The sequence below is a fragment of the Nerophis ophidion genome, linkage group LG24 (genome assembly GCF_033978795.1).
Source record: "Nerophis ophidion isolate RoL-2023_Sa linkage group LG24, RoL_Noph_v1.0, whole genome shotgun sequence".
In the NCBI taxonomy this organism is placed as follows: Eukaryota; Metazoa; Chordata; class Actinopteri; order Syngnathiformes; family Syngnathidae; genus Nerophis; species Nerophis ophidion.
The window spans coordinates 12,677,909-12,697,254 of NC_084634.1; positions in this window are offsets into that span (position 1 = coordinate 12,677,909).

A 19,346-nucleotide genomic window follows, 5' to 3' on the forward strand; every position below is an offset into this window, starting at 1 on the left:
CTTTTTTTTCCTACACTTCGAACCCTGCGACTTGTAAAAACGGTGCAGCTAAGTCATGATCTTTTTTTCCCCGCTAATTGCCATAATGTTTTGTGATCCACAGTTTTCATCAAACCCATGCATGACGACTGAATAGGTGTGTTATTATTCGGACGAGTTTGTTCACATGAAAATTAACTTCCAAGTTTTGCTTCAAACCGAAAGGAAAATAACCTCCATAGCGTTTCTGCTCAAAAGGATTCCACTGTTACTAAATACAGTTCGTCGCTACATCTGTAAGTGCAAGTTAAAGCTCTACTATGCAAAGCGAAAGCCATTTATCAACAACATCCAGAAACGCCGCCGGCTTCTCTGGGCCCGAGATCACCTAAGATGGACTAATGCAAAGCGGACAAGTGTTCTGCGGTCTGACGAGTCCACATTTCAAATAGTTTTTGTTTCAGTTTGACTTTGGCTCTTTGGGGTCCACACAAAATGTTGAAATAAATTGCATTTTCTTGCTCTTTGAAAAAAAAAAAAATCTATTTATTGCACTGGTTTTAAAGGCAAAAACTACTCAAATTAATGCTCATAACAAAGAAAACTTTATCAGTATTGGTATCGGCCCTGAAAAGACTATCATAACATTTGATCTCGAGTCTCTGCAGGTGCGTGTCATTCAGACCACCTCTCAGGAGATGTCCGACAATATCGGCCTGACGATACTATCGGCCAATAAATGCTTTTACATGTAATAGTGTAAAGTATCGGTATCGGTTTTCAAAAAGTTAAATTAATGAATTTTTAAAACGCTGTTGTCTGGTAAAACACGGATATAAACCCAGTCAGCATTCCCTACCCTCTCCCACACACAACACAGGAGTTGACGACTGCAGCATGAGAGGTTTACTGGCGACGCTTGATGACCTCATCAAACCGCCGCGAGCGGAGCACAAAAACAACAACAAGAGTGTGTTGTTGCCGGTGCTGTAGCCTGGCTAACAAGCGACCTCGCTCGGTGACTGACTAACGACACCATGTCTATGGTTTGGGATTATTTTAAAGTGTGTCTGGCGGATAAAAAAACTGACCATTTGCAATGACTGCAAAATGTTGGTTATGCGAGAAGGAACCAAGATGTCTTCCTTTATTACAAGCAATTTGATCCCTCACCTCTTCAAAAATCATAAGGAAAAACACAATGAATACTAGCGGCAACGCAGCATTTGAGAAGCTCTGACTGACTGGTTGGCCACTTCAAGCACTCACCACTCGCTTGCAGCACATTTGTGTTACTCACACAAATACGTAAGAGCAGGGCAGATTGAGCCCTGTTTCTAATTCCCTGTTATACAGTATGCCAGGCACTCTTGCACGTAAAGAGGACTATGTTATTGTGTACTTTATTACTCTAGTATACTCTGGACTGAAGCTGTGTGCCTTCACTGTTTTTGTAGCTGTTGTTTTGAGGCATGTGTAAAAAGAACAAAAGAATAATGCACTTTAGAATAGAATAGAATAGAATACAATAGAATAGAGTTTTATTGTCATTATTGCAATGAACAGGTTCAAAGAACAACGAAATTGGAGCAGCTCCTCCTAAGGTGCATATACAATATGGTAGTATAAATAGTAAAAAAAAAAAAAAAGTCAAAGTATAGTATTTCCCATAGTTGTAGTGGGTACCAGGACTATATCAGGGAGAGCATATCCCAAAATCCAAGCTGCTGTTTTGAGGCATGTTAAAAAAAAGAAATAATGCACTTTGTGACTTCAATGATAAATATGGCGGTGCCATGTTGGCACTTTTTTCCATAATTTGAGTTGAAGTTGTTTTATTTTTTCGGAAAACCTCGTTACATTGTTTAATGCATCCATCAGGGCATCACAAAAAATATTAGGCATAATAATGTGTTAATTCCACGACTGTATATATCGGTATCGGTTGATATCGGGATCGGTAATTAAGAGTTGGACAATATCAGAATATCGGATATTGGCAAAAAAAAGCCATAATCGGACTTCGCTAATATTTATTATTATCCATCCCATCCCATCCATTTTCTACCGCTTATTCCCTTTCGGGGTTGCGGGGGGCGCTGGCGCCTATCTCAGCCACAATCGGGCGGAAGGCGGGGTGCACCCTGGACAAGTCGCCACCTCATCGCAGGGCCAATGTTATTATTATTATACTAAGAAACTATTATTATGAACAAACATGGCCAATAAAGCTGACTGTGATTAATCTGCATGTCATTTACTGTTAATATATACTATAGTATATATGCAAAAATAACCTATTATTCTGGTGGTTCAATACATTTCATAAGTTTTTGTGCGAAACTGCAAATGTGATCTTAACAGGGACAGTATCGGTCGTGCCAATGATGACGCTGATACTTCAAATATTAAAAATGATTTTATTTTTGGTCACATTAATCAAACACAGGGTGGCGGTACAACAACATAAATATTCAACATTTAAACAATACTAATAAAAAAAAAAATGACAAAAGATGTTACAATATTAAAAAATATGAATTAATCACTGTATTATCGACCATATACTGATGACATATTTAATTCCTCGTCTTCCAGTGCAGTGTTTTTCAACCACTGTGCCGCGGCACGCTAGTGTGTAATTTCACCTATTTGGGTTCAAAATATTCCTTGCAAACGAGTATTTATAATCCGCAAATGTGCCGTTGTTAAATGTTCGGCAGAGTAACCCTGTAGTACTCCACGACAGCGGGAGGCAGAGTGCAGGTAAAAAGGTATCGAATTTTTAAACCAATAATCAACAAAAGGTGAGCGCCGCTAAAAATAAGCATTGAAGCTTAGGCAAGGCTATGCAGAACAGAAGCGGCCTTGTATCTACTCAGTGGCCTAGTGGTTAGAGTGTCCGCCCTGAGATCGGTAGGTCGTGAGTTCAAATCCCGGCCGAGTCATACCAAAGACTATATAAAAATGGGACCCATTATCTCCCTGGTTGGCACTCAGCATTAAGGTTTGGAATTGGGGGTTAAATTACCATAAATGATTCCCGGGCGCGGCACCACTGCTCCCCTCATCTCCCAGTGGGTGATCAAGGGTGATGGGTCAAATGCAGAGAATAATTTCGCCACATCTACTATGTGTGTGACAATCATTGGTACTTTAACTTTAAAAAAAAAAAAACTGAATGCTGGACGACAGCAAAGACTTACAGCGTGTGGAGCAGATGGCGTCCACAAAGTACATCTGAACATGAAATGGCAATCAACAATGTCCACACAAAGGACGGCGACAAATTAAATAGTCTTGATTGCTAAAACTAATGGGGTGCGGGGAATAGCGCTTAAGGAAGTGAATTGTGAATTATATTTATATAGCGCTTTTCTCAAGTGACTCAAAGCGCTTTACATAGTGACACCCAATATCTAAGTTACATTTAAACCAGTGTGGGTGGCACTGGGAGCAGGTGGGTAAAGTGTCTTGCCCAAGGACTCAACGGCAGTAACTAGGATGGCACAAGCGGGAATCGAACTTGCAACCCTCAAGTTGCTGACACGGCCACTCTACCAACCGAGCTATGTCCAAACTACCAACAAAACATGAAAAGTCACCAAAATAGCAGCGCAAGACAAGAACTAAAACACTTCCAAGAAATTCAAAATATGTCATGGCGTGAAGTGACAGGTCGTGACAGTACTTAGAGACAAGAGCTATAGTGATGCATGCTTGGTTATGGTTTGATTTAAAGGTCTACTGAAATGAGATTTTCTTTTTTACGTGTCATACTTGATCATTTCGCGATGTTGCCATATTTTTTGCTGAAAGGATTTAGTAGAGAACATCCACGATAAAGTTTGCAACTTTTGGTCGCTATTAAAAAAGCCTTGCCTGTACCGAAAGTAGCAGACGATGTGCTCGTGACGTCACGGGTTGTGGAGCTCCTCACATCCTCACATAGTTTACAATCATGGCCACCAGCAGCGAGAGCGATTCGGACCGAGAAAGCGACAATTTCCCCATTAATTTGAGCGAGGATGAAAGATTTGTGAATGAGGATAGTGAGAGTGAAGGACTAGGAAAAAATAAATAAAAGGACTGCAGTGGGAACGAGTCTAATGTTAGACACATTTACTAGGATAATTCTGGAAAATTCCTTATCTAATTATTGTGTTACTAGTGTTTTAGTGGGCTTCATGGTGGCAGAGGGGGTAGTGCGTCTGCCTTACAATACGAAGGTCCTGCAGTCCTGGGTTCAAATCCAGGCTCGGGATCTTTCTGTGTGGAGTTTGCATGTTCTCCCCGTGAATGCGTGGGTTCCCTTCGGGTACTCCGGCTTCCTCCCACCTCCAAAGACATGCACCTGGGGATAGGTTGATTGGCAACACTAAATTGGCCCTAGTGTGTGAATGTGAGTGTGAATGTTGTCTGTCTATCTGTGTTGGCCCTGCGATGAGGTGGCGACTTGTCCAGGGTGTACCCCGCCTTCCGCCCGATTGTAGCTGAGATAGGCGCCAGCGCCCCCCGCGACCCCAAAAGGGAATAAGCGGTAGAAAATGGATGGATGGATAGTGTTTTAGTGAGATTATATAGTCGTACCTAAAAGTCAGAGGGGTGTGGTGACCGCCAGTGTCTCTGAGGGAAGCCACATTTCTCGACCAGGCAAGGCAAAGGCAGCCGGTCGGGCCGGGCTGAACTTTTTTCCCCTCTTCCACGGTGGAAGCATCCCACTTTCAGGGGCGGCCGGTGGGAGGGGGCAAGAAAGTCCGCAGCTGCCTCTTTGACAGGTGCACGAGGAACGACGCAAGCTCTCCGCTCATGTCTACGGTAAGAGCCAACGTATTACCACAATTTTCTCACTGAAACCTGCCGGTTGACATGTGGTAGGGAACCATGTTCGCTTGACCGCTCTGTCATTTTTCGGGAATGTAAACAAGGACACACCGGCTGTGTTTGTGTTGCTAAAGGCAGCAGCAACACACCGCTTCCCACCTACATCTTTCTTCTTTGACGTATCCATTATTAATTGAACAAATTGCAAAAGATTCAGCAACACAGATGTCCGGAATACTGTGTAATTATGCGATTAAAGCAGACGACTTATAGCTGGGATCGGGCTGGAACAAAATGTCCGCTACAATCCCTGACGCATCATCATTCCGCGACGTTTTCAACAGGATACTTCGCGCGAAATTTCAAATTGCAATTTAGTAAACTAAAATGGCCGTACTGGCATGTGTTGCAATGTTAATATTTCATCATTGATTTATAAACTATCAGACTGCGTGGTCGGTAGTAGTGGGTTTCAGTAGGCCTTTAATATCCAACACTTGCGAAAACTACTTTTTTTGTCAATATCAGGTGCTGGGTTTAATTTTTTTATGTTTTCTGCTGGCTTTCGGATTTATTCAATGAAAAAAATGTGCCTGGGCTCAAAAAAGGTTGAAAAACCACTACTCCAGTGATAATAATACTGCACTTGTGAGGGACTTGCTGTATTTGCAGGCGCGGAAGCTGTCTTGGAAGCAGCTTGGCATAGTGAAGGGATGTTAGCCGCGTGGCGTTAAGGACGTGTTTTTTAACATGCATTATGACAATAGCGCTATTCTACGCACCCCACAGGTGTCCTTATGTGTTTTGTGATCGGCCGGTGGTCACTCCACCGCCTCTCGCCGAGAGTCGTGATTACAAGCAACGCGCAGAAACGGATGAATAGATATTTTTTAACGGCGATGTCGCCGCCCTTGTCATAAACCTGCAAATTCACCGACTCAGCAAACAATAAACGGCTTATTTGGACGGAGGGAGCGCGACTAATTGGCCGTGTGCGATGCTGTAAAAGTGACGATAAAATACAGGAAAAAAAAGCCGTCAGTCACTGCAAAGGCGATGTGTCTGTGGGCTTTTTATAGGCCACACATCGCCACTAAATCATTACTTAATGGGGGGTGGGGAGGGTTTGGGTGTACCTTCGTAAAGGCTGGCAGAGAGGAGGTCAAAGGTTTAAAATGTTAAGTGTCCTTGTTAAGCGCTCTGCAATTCTCTAGGCTTGTCAAGGTGCAATTTTTTTACTGGATGCTCTTCACATTTTCCGTTGTGCAGTAAATAGTTTAATGGCTAAATCCCGAATAATTATGTTAAATAGCTCTTGTAGTGGCTGATCATATTTACATTTTCACATCCTTAAAACAGTCTACCACTCCCCGTTTTTCGCGGCTTTGGCTGCGTTTTTGTTGTACATCATCTTACCGGGTTTCGGCACCTAAAATGTAGCAATTTTACACTTGATCACACTTTAAGGAGAAGCCAGGATGTCGTTTGAGAAGTTGTAGATATTCCAAAGGGGTCCGGTAAACAATCAATCAATCAATCAATCAATGTTTACTTATATAGCCCTAAATCACTAGTGTCTCAAAGGGCTGCACAAACCACCACGACATCCTCGGTAGGCCCACATAAGGGCAAGGAAAACTCACACCCAGTGGGACATCGGTGACAATAATGACCCAGTGGGACGTCGGTGACAATAATGACTATGAGAACCTTAGAGAGGAGGAAAGCAATGGATGTCGAGCGGGTCTAACATGATACTGTGAAAGTTCAATCCACAATGGATCCAACACAGTCGCGAGAGTCCAGTCCAAAGCGGATCCAACACAGCAGCGAGAGTCCCGTTCACAGCGGAGCCAGCAGGAAACCATCCCAAGCGGAGGCGGACCAGCATCGCAGAGATGTCCCCAGCCGATACACAGGCGAGCAGTACATGGCCAACGGATCGGACCGGACCCCCTCCACAAGGGAGAGTGGGACATAGAAGAAAAAGAAAAGAAACGGCAGATCAACTGGTCTAAAAAGGGAGTCTATTTAAAGGCTAGAGTATACAAATGAGTTTTAAGGTGAGACTTAAATGCTTCTACTGAGGTGGCATCTCGAACTGTTACCGGGAGGGCATTCCAGAGTACTGGAGCCCGAACGGAAAACGCTCTATAGCCCGCAGACTTTTTTTGGGCTTTGGGAATCACTAACAAGCCGGAGTCCTTTGAACGCAGATTTCTTGCCGGGACATATGGTACAATACAATCGGCAAGATAGGATGGAGCTAGACCGTGTAGTATTTTATACGTAAGTAGTAAAACAAAGGTATGGTCACTAGCTACTTGCTCCTTGTCAGGTGCAATTTTTAGTGGATGCTCTTCACATTTTCTGTTGAGTGGTAAATAGTTAAAACAGCTGAATTCTGAATAAAAATTATGAATTATTGTTGGAGTATCCATCCATCCATGTTCTACCGCTTATTCCCCTTTGGGGTGGCGGGGGCGCTGGTGCCTATCTCAGCTACAATCGTGCGGAAGGCGCCGTACACCCTGGACAAGTCGTCACCTTATTGTTGTAGTAGATTAAATGAAATGAATTATATTTATATAGCGCTTTTTCTCTAGTGACTCAAAGCGCTTAACATAGTGAAACCCAATATCTAAGTTACATTTAAACCAGTGTGGGCCGCATTGGGAGCAGGTGGGTAAAGTGTCTTGCCCAAGGACACAACGGCAGTGACTAGGACGGCGGAAGCAGGAATCGAACCTGCAACTCTCAAGTTGCTGGCCCGGCCGCTCTACCAACCCCGATGATGATCTCAGATGATCTCAGAGTACCTTTTCACATTCTTACGACAATATACTACCGCCATGTTTTGCGGTTTTGGCAACGTCTTCATTGTTATGTGCTTTTAATATCGGCCCGGGTTTTGGCACCAAGAAATGTACTCAATAAATTTACTCAATCTACACTTAACCACACGGGGCGACCCTTACAAAAAATTTTAAAAAACGGATTTGCTTCAGCAGCGCAATATTGGTGCTGTAGTTGTAGGAGATGTCTCAAAACATCATCAGGAGTGTCGACAAAACCCGAAAATGGCAGAAAATGCATATTTGAAAAAATATATATATTTTTGCTAAAATGTCTTTAGGGTGGACCCTTACAAAAAATTAAAAAAAACGGACTTACTCCATCAGCACAATACTGGTGCTGTAGTTTTAGGAAATGTCTCAAAACCTCGCCAGGAGTGCCGAGAAAACCCGGAAATGGCAGAAAATGCATATTTTTGAAAAAACTGACTCGAAATGCAGCACAATACTGGTGATTTTGTTGTTGGAGATGTCTCAAATCCTCATCAGGAGTGCCGACAAAACCGGAAAATTGCAAAATATGAATTTTTGGAAACTAATTTTTTCGCTAAAATGTCGTAAGGAAGGACTTGCTTCAGCAGCACAATACTGGTGCTGTAGTTGTAGGAAATGTCTCAAAACCTCATCAGGAGTGGAGAGAAAACCCGGAAATGGCAGAAAATGCATATTTTTAAAAACTTTTTTTCGCTAAAATGTTGCGAAAATTCGAAAAAACGGACTTGCTGCAAGAGCACAATACTTGTGCTGTAGTTGTAGGAAATGTCTCAACACCTCATCAGGAGTGCCGACAATACCCGAAAATGGCAGAAAATGCATATTTTAGGAAAACTTTTTTTTCGCAAAAAAGTCGTAAGGGGGGGGGCCCTTACGCAAAAATTCGAAAAAAACGGACTCGCTTCAGCAGCACAATACTGGTGCTTTAGTTGTAGGAAATGTCTCAAAACCTCATCAGGAGTGCAGACAAAACCCGAAAATTAATATTTTAGGAAAACTTTTTTTCGCCAAAATTCGAAGAATTGGACTTGCTTCAGCAGCACAATACTGGTGCTATAGTTCAATCAATCAATCAATGTTTACTTGTTGGAAATGTCTCAATTTTTTATCAGGAGTGCCGACAAAACCCGAAAATGGCAGAAAATGCATATTTTTAAAAACTTTTTTTCGATAAAATGTTGTAAGGGGGGTGCCCTTACGCAAAAATTCGAAAAATCAGACTCGCTTCAGGAGCACAATACTGGTGCTGTAGTTGTAGGAAATGTCTCAAAACCTCATCAGGAGTGCAGACAAAACCCGAAAATGGCAGAAAATGCATATTTTTGGAAAATATTTTTAACGCAAAATGTTGTAGGGGGGGCCCATACGCAAAAATTCGAAAAAACAGACTTGCTTCAGCAGTACAACACTGGTGTTGTAGTTGTAGGAAAGGTCTCAAAACCTCATCAGGAGTGCCGACAATACCCGAAAATGGCAGAAAATGAATATTTTAGGAAAACTTTTTTTTGCCAAAATTCGAAAAATTGGACTTGCTTCAGCAGCACAATACTGGTGCTATAGTTCAATCAATCAATCGTTTACTTGTTGGAAATGTCTCAATTTTTTATCAGGAGTGCCGACAAAACCCGAAAATGGCAGAAAATGCATATTTTTAAAAACTTTTTTTCGATAAAATGTTGTAAGGGGGGTGCCCTTACGCAAAAATTCAAAAAATCAGACTCGCTTCAGGAGCACAATACTGGTGCTGTAGTTGTAGGAAATGTCTCAAAACCTCATCAGGAGTGCAGACAAAACCCGAAAATGGCAGAAAATGCATATTTTTGGTAAACTTTTATTCGCTAAGATGTCGTAAGGAGGGGCCCTTACGCAAAAATTCAAAAAACGGACTTGCTTCAGCATAACAATACTGGTGCTGTAGTTGTAGGAAATGTCTCAAAACCTGATCAGGAGTATCGACAATACCCGAAAATGGCAGAAAATGCATATTTTTGGAAAACTTTTTTTCGCTAAAATATCGAATGGGGGGGGCCCTTACACAAAAATTCCCCAAAACGACCTGTTTCAGCAGCACAATACTGGTGTTATAGTTGTTGGAAATGTCTCAAAACCTCATCAGGATTGCCGACAAAACCCGAAAATGGCAGTAAATGCATATTTTTGGAAAACCTTTTTTTGCAAAAATTCGAAAAAAACGGACTTGCTTCAACAGCACAATACTGGTGCTGTTGTTGTAGGAAATTTCTCAAAACCCTCATTAGGAGTGCCGACAAAACCCGAAAATGGCAGTAAATGCATATTTTTGGAAAACTTTGTTTCGCTAAAATGTCGCAAGGAGGGGCCCTTACGCAAAAATTCGAAAAAACGGACTTGCTTCAGGAACACAATACTGATGCTGTTGTTGTAGGAAATTTCTTAAAGGGGAAGATTATCACTATTTCAAAAGGGTTAAAAACAATAAAAATCAGTTTCCAGTGGCATGTTGTATTTCTTGAAGTTTTTTTCAAAATTTTACCGGTCTCCGAATATCCCGAAAAAAGGCTTTAAAGTGCTTGATTTTTGCTAATTGCGATGCCACTATCCATTTCCCTGTGACATCATACAGTGCTGCCAATGTAAAATATCGAAAGGGGGGGGCCCTTACGCAAAAATAAAAAAAACGACCTGTTTCAGCAGCACAATACCGGTGATTTAGTTGTTGGAGATGTCTCAAAACCTCATCAGGAGTGCCGACAAAACCCATAATTGGCAGAAAATGCATATTTTTGAAAAAAAAAAATTCGCTAAAATGTTGTAAACGGGGGCCCTTACGCAAAAATTCAAAAAAAGTACTTGTTTCAGCAGCACAATACTGGTGTTGTAGTTGTAGGAAATGTCTCAAAACGTCATCAGGAGTGCCGACAAAACCCGAAAATGGAGGAGAATGCATGTTTTTGGAAAACTTATTTTCGCTAAAATGTCATAAGGGGGGGCCTTTACGCAGAAATTTAAAAAAACGACTTGTTTCAGCACCACAATACTGGTGCTGTATTTTTAGGCAATGATCAACAAAGGTATGGTCACTAGCTACTTGCTCCTTGTCAGGTGCAATTTTTAGTGGATGCTCTTCACATTTTCTGTTGAGTGGTGAATAGTTTAACAGCTAAATTCTGAATAAATATGATGAATAATTGTTGATTTGGGTGGGCTTACTTACCTTTTCACATGTTTGCAACAATATACCACCGCCAATTTTTGCAGCTTCGTCGGCTTCTTAGTTGTCCTGTACGCTCACCATCTCCCTGGCTTTCGGCAACAAAAGATGTACTCATTCTACAATATTCCAAAGGGAACTGGTCAACAAAGGTATGGTCACTAACTACTTAATTCCTTTAGCTGATCTTAATTACCTTTTCACATTCTTACGACAATCCACGGCCGCAATTTTTTTATGGCTTTGGCAGCGTCTTTGTTGTCCTGTGCGCTCATCATCTTCCCGGATTTCGGCACTAAATAATGTAGTAATTCCACACTTGATTGGACTTCAAGGGGGAGACAGGATGTCGTCTTACAATTTGTTTGTATTCCAAAGGGATCTATAAATCCCGGAACGGAATACAAAGATTTGCAAATCCTTTTCAACCCATATTTACTACAAATACAAGATATTTGATGTTCAAACTCATAAACTTAATTTTATTTTGCGAATAATAATTAACTTAGAATTTCATGGCTGCAACACGTGCCAAAGTAGTTGGGAAAGGGCATGTTCACCACTGTGTTACATCACCTTTTCTTTTAACAACACTCAAACGTTTGGGAACTGAGGAAACTAATTGTTGAAACTTTGAAAGTGGAATTCTTTCTTATTCTTGTTTTATGTAAAGCTTTAGTCGTTCAACAGTCCGGGGTCTCCACTGTCGTATTTTACGCTTCATAATGCGCAACACATTTTCAATGGGAGACCCGGCTGGACTCCAGGCGGGCAAGGAAAGTACCCGCACTCTTCTACTATGAAACCACGCTGTTGTAACACGTGGCTTGGCATTGTCTTGCTGAAATAAGCAGGGGCGTTCATGATAACGTTGCTTGAATGACAACATATGTTTGTCCAAAACCTGTATGAACCATTCAGCATTAATTGTGCCTTCACAGATGTTTAAGTTACCCTTGCCTTGGGCACTAATACACCCCCATACCATCACAGATGCTGGCTTTTGAACTTTGGGCCTATTAGAATCCGGATGGTTATTTTCTTCTTTGTTCCGGAGGACACCACGTCCACAGTTTCCAAATACAATTTGAAATGTGGACTCATCAGACCACAGAACACCTTTTCGCTTTGCATCAGTCCATCTTAGATGAGCTCGGACCCAGCGAAGCCGGCGGCGTTCCTTAGTGTTGTTGATAAATGGGTTTTGCCTTGCATAGCAGAGTTTTAACTTGCACTTAGAGATGTAGCAACCTACTGTAGTTACTGACAGTGGTTTTATGAAGTGTTCCTGAACCCATGTGGTGATATCCTTTACACTGGTGTCTGTTTTTGATGCAGTACCACCTGAGGGATCAACGGTCCTTAATATCATCGCTTACGTGCAGTGATTTCTCCAGATTCTCTGAACCTTTTGATGACTTTACGGACCGTAGATGGTAATATCCCTAAATTCTTTGCAATAGGTCGTTGAAAAATGTTGTTCTAAAACCGTTCGACAATTTGCTTACAAAGTGGTGACCCTCACCCCATCCTTGTTTGTGAATTACTTAGCATTTCATGGAAGTTGCTTTTATACCCAATCATGGCACCCACCTGTTCCCAATTAGCCTGCACACCTGTGGGATGTTCCAAATAAGTGTTTGATGAGAATTTCTCAACTTTATCAGTTTTTATTGCCACCTTTCCCAACTTCTTTGTCTCGTGTTGCTGGCATCAAATTTTAAAGTTAATGATTATTTGCAAAAAAAAAAAAAGTTTATCAGTTTGAACATCAAATATGTTGTCTTTGTAGGACATTTAACTGAATATGGGTTGAAAATGATTTGCAAATCATTGTATTCCGTTTATATTTACATGCAACATAATTTCCCAACTCATACGGAAACGGGGTTTGTAGTCAACAGAGGTATGTTCACTAGTTACTTGTTCTTTGTCAGGTTAAATATTTAATGGATGCTCTTCACATTTTCTCTTGTGTAGTAAATATTTTGATAATTTTCTGAATCATTATGATGAATAATTCTTGTAAAAGAACCACTGATGGTACTTCTCTTTTGTTTAATGCTTTTTGCGTCCTTACAACAATGCACCACCGCTATCGTTGCAGCTTTGGTGGTGTCTTCTTTGTCCTGTGCGCTCATCATTCTCCTGGGTTTCAGTACCAACATTTTTCAGAAAACATGCACTTAAAGGGGAACATTATCACCAGACCTATGTAAGCGTCAATATATACCTTGATGTTGCAGAAAAAAGACCATATATTTTTTTAACCGATTTCCGAACTCTAAATGGGTGAATTTTGGCGAAATAAACGCCTTTCTATTTATCGCTCTCGGAGCGATGACGTCAGAACGTGACGTCACCGAGGTAGTCAATCGATCATTTCCTCAAACACATTATACACATAGAGTCTAATCAGCTCTGTTATTTTCCATTTTTTCGACTGTTTTCCGTACCTTGGAGACATCATGCCTCGTCGGTGTTTTGTCGGAGGGTGTAACAACACGACCAGTGACGGATTCAAGTTGATTTACGTAGAATGTGCATCGATTAGCACGGCATGCTAATCGATGCTAACATACTATTTACTGGCGATGTTAAGGCAGACATGGCACAGAGATGTATGGATAACCTGCAGATGCATTTCCAACGATAAAGTCAAAGAAATCACAAATGTGAGTTTTGTTGATGTTGTTGACTTGTGTGCTAATCAGACATATTTGGTCGGGCATGACTGCCAGCTATTTGATGCTAACATGCTATTTAGGCTGGCTGTATGTACAGTAGAAGCATTTAAGTCTCACCTTAAAACTCATTTGTATACTCTAGCCTTTAAATAGACTCCCTTTTTAGACCAGTTGATCTGCCGTTTCTTTTCTTTTTCTTCTATGTCCCACTCTCCTTTGTGGAGGGGGTCCGGTCCGATCCGGTGGCCATGTACTGCTTGCCTGTGTATCGGCTGGGGACATCTCTGCGCTGCTGATCCGCCTCCGCTTGGGATGGTTTCCTGCTGGCTCCGCTGTGAACGGGACTCTCGCTGCTGTGTTGGATCCGCTTTGGACTGGACTCTCGCGACTGTGTTGGATCCATTATGGATTGAACTTTCACAGTATCATGTTAGACCCGCTCGACATCCATTGCTTTCCTCCTCTCTAAGGTTCTCATAGTCATCATTGTCACCGACGTCCCAATGGGTCATTATTGTCACAGATGTCCCACTGGGTGTGAGTTTACCTTGCCCTTATGTGGGCCTACCGAGGATGTCGTAGTGGTTTGTGCAGCCCATTGAGACACTAGTGATTTAGGGCTATATAAGTAAACATTGATTGATTGATTGATTGATATGTAGCTATATTTACATCCAACGTTTCCTTCCACCCACATTTAATGCCAAATAAACACTTACCAATCGACGGACTTAAGTTGATCCAGTGTCACAAGATGCAAAACTTCCAATTGTTGGTCTGCACATTTTACCGACGATGCTGAGGCAAACATGGTCGAATAGCGTCAATAGCTATTCGCTCAATAGCTTCAGTTTCTTCTTCAATTTCGTTTTCGCTATCTGCCTCCATACTGCAACCATCCGTTTCAATACATGCGTAATCTGTTGAATCGATTAAGCCGCTGAAATCCGAGTCTGAATCCGAGCTAATGTCGCTACATCTTGCTGTGGTAACCGCCACGTTGTTTGTATTGGCATCGCTATGTGACGTCACAGGAAAATGGACAGTGTCTTCGCAGAGAGCGAAAATCAGGCACTGTAAAGCTTTTTTTAGGGATATTCCGGGACGGGTAAGATTTCGAAAAAAAATAAAAAAAATAAAATAAGCCACTGGGAACTGATTTTTATTGGTTTAACCCTTTTGAAATTGTGATAATGTTCCCCTTTAATCACACTTTAAGGAGGAGATAGGTTATTGGTTGAGGTATATGGACTTGTTCCTTGTCAGCTGCAATATTTAATGGATGCTCTTCACAATTTATGTTGTGTAGCAAATCATTTAGCAGCTATTTTCTAAACCGATATGATAAATCATTTTAATAAAAGCACTGCTGATCTTACTTCGCTTTTGTTTGATCCTTTTTCGTGTCGTTAAGACAATTCACCACCACAGGACGTCGTTGGACAGGCTGTTTGTACTCCAAAGGGGTCTGGACAACAAAGGTATGATCACTATCTACTTGTTCCTTGTCAGGTACAATTTTTAATGGATGCACTTCACATGTTCTGTTGTGTAGTAAATATTTTAACATCAAATTTTTGAAACGATTCGATGAATCATTCCCGCAAAAGCACTACTGATCGTTCTTCGCTTTTGTTTAATCCTTTTTCGCATCCTTGAGACAATCCAGCAATACTGGTTGGAGCTTCCTTCGTTGTTTTGTGCGCTTATTATCTTCCCTGGTTTCGGCACCAAAACTGTTCGTAATTCTACCATTTGATCGCACTTCAAGAAGGATACAGGATGTCGTTTGACAAGTTGTTTGTATTACAAAGGGGTCTGAACAACAAAGGTATGGTCATGTTGCGATCCACTACTCGGATCTTTACATATTTCTTGTTTGTTGTTCTTTTTCCGTATCACGTTTTGTAGTTCGACCTCCTTAGTTCCTGCTTAGTCCGTCACCATGGTTTCAGATTGTTTTCACCTGCTACTCACGGTCCCTGCACACCTGTTGTACCAATCATCTTCCTTATTTAAGCTCGCCCCTTCTGTTAGTTCAGCCTGGGTTCCTAATTTGCCTACGTGCGACAGAGACGACCATTCGTATGTATATTCTCTCTAGCTTTTCACGCTACGCTTATACTTCTATTTCCAGCTCTCAAGCTGATGATTTCGTTTTTTCCCTTTTTGTGTGCCTTCGTGCCAATTCTAGTTTTCTGTTTGCTATTCCTAGCTTTTATGCTAGCGTCCTTTGTTGGTTTATCTATTAGCTCCAGTATTTTTGTTCTTCAGCTCTCTTTGTTACTTTAATAAATTCATCATACCTTATCTTACGCTGTGTTCATTGTCGACGCATCCCTGGAAGATCGAACCCGGCAACAACATGCCACACAGTCGTTTTAGGTCACTAACTACTTGTTCCTTGTCAGGTACAATTTTTAATGGATGCTCTTCACATTTTCTGTTGCAACTTCGGTAAAAATAAATATTGTAAACACCTAAATTCTAAATTAAGATGATGAATATTTTCTGTAGTAGCACCACTGATTGTACTTTGATTTCATTTTATTCTTTATCATCTTTTATCGTTTATCCCCATATGTCAAAATGCCAAATAATTGGCCCGACCGATAATTGGTTGATCTGTAGTCCAGCTGCTGCACGTTGCCAAACACCACAACTTACAGTGCAATAAAACAACATCAAACAGGCTTCAAAAAACCATGAATGATCTTTACCTGGTTCCATGACATGGATATAAAAGGGCATTTTCTAAGTCTAATAGCGAGCACATGCGCTATAAACTAACATTATAAATAAAAAACATGGTCATACTTTTTCCACGGGCATGAAACGTTTCTTTCAAGTGGATATTACGACTTATTTCGAAAAAACCCACACTGGTGCCTAATGACATAACAAAATGTTTCATAGCAGATATTTCTTCCCTGAAGAGATCCTTGTGAGAATGTTTACAAGGTTGTTGAACATCAGCCCTATGAGGAAATATGACATCTGTGATGAATCACAGCACGGACTAATTCTGGGGGAGAAAAAACAGATGCCGACGTGTGGTTTTCAATAACAGACTGAGGGTTTTCTGACCATGTTGTTTTAATAACAGCAACAATCAAATACTCGATGGTTTCAAATGGCTTCACGGGGGTCAAACATGGAGTGGAACGTGAGTATAATAAGAGTGAAATTGACGTTTATATTTATGGAACATCTCACATTGCAACCTCACCTATGGTTCTGTTAAGGCTTCAAAGTTAGATTACTTTTGACTGCGATGGAAGTCTAACACTGGTGGGATTTGTTTAGGTTTTGGACAGAATGATTAGCGTTTCAGTGGTTAGCTCAGTCAAACCCAACACAAGAAGACGTGTTTTCAAATGCACATTTCAAGCTTGTATTTGGACTTTGGACTAACTCCAAGCACCCGTCCGTCATGTGGTATTAATAGTCATAGATGTACTGTCAGCCAATCACCACATTGTCGCACACCTGCATCTTGTTTTTATGATTACTGGAGTTTCTCCTCAAACCTGTCCTCTGTTCAGTGTTCATGTTTTACATCAGAGCATGCCAGTAAGTTTATCCGTCTGTTGGCCTTTGTTTTTAGTCTTTGTTTACATTTTTATTGCACTCATAAAAGTCAGCGGCTCATTTTTTGCCGCATACTGTGCAGATCTTTCGAGGCAATCTGCCTTCATCTACAACACAAATCCTTAATTCAAAATAACATTTTCTCCTTTGACTAGGTTTTGGAGCCATAATTTGTTTTTTTTTTTCATTTGGAACCTTGTGGTCCGGCAAGAAAAACACGAATGATAACATAAAAAAAATTGATAAAAAATTCAAATATGCTGTCACAATCGTGGCAACCCGCCACAGCAAAATAAAAACAAACACACCTTAAAAATAAGTTGTTGTTTTTTATATGTGAAAACAAATTAGTTATATAATGTATGAATGGCTATATACAGCCTATTATTTGCACAGTATTGACTAGTAAATCACCGCAAATGTGTCCGCCAAAAAATACTTTGATTATTGAAACAACATTGCTGAAACAGCTCACAAAATTATACAATAAAGGGGAAAAATATATGTTAATACTAATTAACTAAAATACAGGTTTGTTTTAAATGCATGTATATTTTTTTTTAGCCTTTTTAAATATATGCATCATCACAGATTAAATGATAAGATCATGTCATTTTGACCACGCCCCGAGCCGCATCTCCACGGATATGAGAGCAATCTAGGTGAAAACCTGTATATATATATATATATATATACACATACATAAATACATTTATATACATATATATATATATATACACATAAATACATGTATATACATATACATACATATATACATATATACACGTGTGTATATATATATATATATATATACACACATGTATATATATATATATACACACATGTATATATATATATATATATATACACACATGTATATATGTATATATATATATATATATATATATATATATATATATATACACACATACATACATACATACATACAGGGTTTCACCCAGATGGCCAGCATACTTGAGCAGGCGCGGCTCGGGGCGTGGTCAATATGACATCATCATATAATTTAATCTGTGATGATGCAGATATTTAAAAAGGCTATATATGTATATATATATATATATATATATATATATATATATATATATATATATATATATATATATATATATACACAAATACTTTATTTGTATTGCATATGTTGTTGTGTACCTGTAGTGCCATTTTATTGATTGGTTTGTTAAGATGTGTTTTACAAATAAAATGTACTTTATTTATAGTTCCTGTGATAATTTTTTCATTCTATGCAGCACGTTGGGGCAGTAGTGGCTGTTTTAAATTGGCGCCATATGAATAAATTAACTTTGACCTTGATGCCAGCTCGCTGTGCGCTCAAACGTTTGACAGTTGACGTTTGTGATCGAGCGACCAATTACGTCCGTGAAAATAACGACAACTTCCATAATACGTGTGCCTGAAATGTTTTTTTGGGATGCGAGAGAAAGCACATTAAAATGCGCAAACTTCACACAAATACAGTGGGTCTGGGTTAGTTTTTGCCTCATCCTTGACTTAAAGCGTGAGTGAAGAATGCACCACCGACCTGATAAGTCCGAAAGAGATGATGCATTAGTATCTGCAGCTGGGTAAATTTACCAACCACTACTCAGTCATTCTTCAGTCATATTTAGGACCAACCCTGGCCTACTATATGTTACAATTCAAACGCAGACCTCCTGATCGGGAGCTCTACCCTTTGAGGTGTTAACCGCTGCTCTCCCATGCCGTCCCCCTCAATTTGTTCCCAGGAAATGGGAGTGAAAGTTAAATTACTTTTGGACACCAAACTCTCTGCTGCTATTAATTCAATGTATCTAAAAAATGAACACGATGCTGTTTCAAGATGCTAAATATTTGCAAAAGTATGTTTTCCCCCTGCCATAGTCGACTGTTGGTTTCAAGACGTGACGGCATAAATATCAACTAGCGGCTTTGAAAAGCGATGTCAGTGCCAGAGCCTGATGTTGCTGTGGTTGTGGGGATTTGTGCGAGCATCTGCACGTCGGCATGTGTGCGCATGCTGTTTATTAATGAGCGCACGTTGGCCAAACATCTGCTTCCAGCACCACATGATTGGCGACAGTTTATGCAGTCAACCGAGGTTGAAATAACTAACACAGTTAGCCATTTGGAATTAGTTTGTGGCGATAACAACAAATATTTGTCAGATGTAGGCTTGTCAAAAGTATCCTTCGATATCAAGTCGAT